General features: G+C 39.0%; 1 long non-coding RNA gene across 1 annotated transcript; it reads left to right on the top strand.

Moving 5' to 3' along the window:
• Nucleotides 1-1351: 1351 nt before the first annotated feature.
• On the top strand, nt 1352-3166 carry LOC123970635. Its single transcript, XR_006825029.1, has 3 exons — nt 1352-1480; nt 1585-1734; nt 2992-3166. It is a non-coding gene; the product is annotated as an uncharacterized LOC123970635 (long non-coding RNA).
• Nucleotides 3167-3413: the final 247 nt, after the last annotated feature.

Raw genomic sequence — 3413 nt, 5'->3', positions numbered from 1 at the left:
CCCAGTCTCATTCACTAGCTAGCTTATTTAAAAATATTAGTCACATAAGCAAGCTAGCTAGATAGCTTAACAGGCTACATTATTTGACTAATACTAGCTACATAAGCTAGCAGCACAGTTTCCTAGCTCGTGTGTTAACGTATAATATTGAAAAAAATCAATTGCCCAGTCTTATTCACTAGCTAGCTTATGGAAAACATTTGCCACACAAGCAGGCTAGCTACATAGCTTATTTGGCTACTTCATTTGGCTAATATTAGATACAAAAGCTAGCAGTACAGTTTCCTAGCTAGTGTGCGAATGTACTGTATAATAGTAAATAAATAGAAAACTGCCCAGTTTCATTCAAAAAAATATTAGTCACATAAGCAAGCTAGCAAGATAGCTTAACAGGCTACATTATTTGGCTAATACTAGCTACATAAGCAAGCAGCACAGTTTCCCAACTAGTGGGTTAATGTCAAATATTGAAAACATGAACTGCCCTGTTCTCTTTCACCAGCTAGCTTATTTAGAAAATATTAGCAACATAAGCAAGCTTACTAGAAAGAATGTGGCCAACTTATTTGGCTAATGTTAGCTGCATGAACTAGCTGCACAGTTTCCTAGCTAGTTTGTGAATGTTTAATATCAAAAACCTCAACTACCCAGTCTCATTCACTAGCTAGCTTATAAAGCCACATCAGCCACATTAGCAAGCTAGCTAGAGCGCTTATGTGGCCAACTTATTTGGCAAATATTGGCAACATAAATTAGCAGCACAGTTTAATAAGTGTCCTGATGGTGGTGATGGAGCAGTTGGAACCACAGCAGGCTTATTACTTGATGGTATTCTTTGTTTTGTTATTACAGCAGAGTTGCATTACTGCCATCTTTAGGTTTTATTATCCCTCAGCTTTCATTCACATTAAATCCGCCTATCAAATACAGTCACCCTCAAAAAAAACAAATATCCATTTCCTACCTTCCACACTCAAACACCCTTGCAGCAAAAAAGTATTCTTACTTTATTACTTACCCTCTTTCTGGTCTTCAGGCAAAAGGCTCTGAAAAGCATCTTGCAGCTATTTATACTTCCTGTTTCTACCATGTTTGAGGAGCAGTGGGTGAACCTATGTTTGTTTTTGACACAAGACATTCTTCTGAAACCCCTGCTTACAAAGACGTTTGGTCTTGTAATTGTTTTTACTTTGTGGACAAAATAGTATAAATCGTTTATACTTATTTGCCTAAATTGTCAGTTTAGATGTATGGATATAGTGATACCCCCCCGCTGGTGGTTCAGTCCACTTAGTTCCTGTGAGGGTATAAAATGCTGGTTGTGGAAGCTGTTGGTTGCTGTTTGTGTCATGTTACACTAAACACTGTTATGATAAATGGCCTCAGGTTGTGTTTCTGCAGATTTCTATCAATAACAAATAGATGAAGACTGAAATTAGCCAAATCTCGCATCAGATTTTTCTCACCGTGTTTCTGGACAGTTCAGAGAAGTTTTTTATTTTATTATATAAAGCATAGATTCCTAACGAGACTCTCTCCTGGTGTTAAATGAATGAGCTGCTGATCTTTACCTTCTGCATGCAGGTGAACGCTCCACTTTGCAGAAACGCTGTGAAGAAGTGATTGTTGTGTTGCTGCTGGCTGAAACTCCTCTGTGCTGGCTTGAGAAACCCTGCAGAGCTGCCAGGACGGGAGGAGCTGCCAGCCTGAGAGAGGCTGCTCCGGCCTGAGAGGGTAAGACCTCAAAAACCTCAATCACTACTGATTGAAGGGTGTTTTAATTGATGTCTCATGCTCTGTGTGTCATTACAAAGTACACAAGTCATGCATCTTTCACAGAGGTGTGCAACATACTGTAGATGCACAAATTAAAATACAGTACATTGATATTTTATTGTAGTGTTCAACACATTGACATAACTTTATTTAATCAGCAGAAATGGACATTAGTGTAAATAACTTTGGTATGTGACAGTAGTGTCATTTACTTCAGCTGCAATTTAGTGACTAATCAACACATTCTCACTCCCAACTCGTCACATATTAACGCTTGGTCAAGGCCCTTTAGCGTCGCTTTTCAACGCCCTGGGTACCCCATTTTTAGACGTTTAAGGCTCTGCGGTCAACTAGCAACGCTTAGCAACGCCAAATATGTAATGTCCAGTAAAGTTAGCAGAAATAAATATGCATTGTCTGGTTAGACTTTCAAAATAAAACGCTAGCGTTTTGAAACGGCATGTTATTAAAGTTGTGAAACGTTGCAATTTGGTTCGGTTTAGGCACAAAAAGTACTTTGTTAAGGTTCGGAAAAGATCGTTGTTTGGGTTAAAATGACTACGTACTTCAATTAACACGTAAGTTACGCAAGTGACGTTAACTTACGCAAGTGACAACGCAATTTACTTAACTTGCCAAACTTAAATAAAAATATTTAATGTTGACTTTTTGTTTCACACGAACACCACTCTCCTGGTTCAAAGTCCGGGTTCTGGCCCTCCACCACCTCCTTACTCAGTCTTTTCTGTTAAATATCATACACCTACATTTACCGTCACAAACTTACGCTACAGGGCTTCCCCCGCTGTGTTGAACTATGACACTATAGGGATCCCCAGCGCGTTACAAACTGACGCCGATGTGTCTTGACCATATGTCCATATGTGACGAGTCGGGGAGGGAGAACTGGTTGATCTACTTGATGGTTGCTGGTAACTTATTGATGGTATCTTGTCCATGTTGAACATTAATACACACATACTGTACGGTGTATATACAAAGTGCTTGAAGTAGAAAATAATAGGTTTGATTAGGGCTAATGTTTGTATATTCATTATAATTGCATATTATACTAATATATAGATATTAATTAAATTGTGTAAGAAAAAAAATTGTCAATCACCATTCGTGCAGATTTGGTTCAACATTTTAAAATTTTGCTGTAGCTGCATGAAAAGGCATCAAAGCTTCTCTCCCCTTTGTCTCCGTTGACAGAGATTAGCAGGCAGGCGAGAAAGGGAACAGGTGAGCGCCACATAATGCGGAGAGAACATAGAACATGATACGCAGAGGGCGGAAAGAGTACCGGCAGCTTGTGAAAAGTGCGCAAGAAAAGGTCAAAGCTTTAAATGTAGAGCTGTGTACCAGAGAGTAGCGGCTGACTTCAGCACTGTATATACATAGAAAAGGTGTCAGTCATGTACAGACAGTCCGTCTTTTCTACAGTGGGGAAATACATTTGAATTAAAACTCATAATGCGAAGTTTAAATGCCAGCTAAATCAACTCAAACTTAAACTAAAACTGATGCGGTGAAAATTCTGTTCTGTGTCAGTGTGAAGAGGCTCAACAAAATTTTTTTCTTTTTTATTTCATCACGATTCTGCGGTGACGCGGCGCCAACAGTCGTAGATCATT

This window comes from Micropterus dolomieu, linkage group LG05 (assembly GCF_021292245.1).
Source record: "Micropterus dolomieu isolate WLL.071019.BEF.003 ecotype Adirondacks linkage group LG05, ASM2129224v1, whole genome shotgun sequence".
Classification (NCBI taxonomy): Eukaryota; Metazoa; Chordata; class Actinopteri; order Centrarchiformes; family Centrarchidae; genus Micropterus; species Micropterus dolomieu.
Note: the sequence above shows the minus strand (reverse complement) of the source record. Positions and strands in the feature narration are given on the sequence as shown.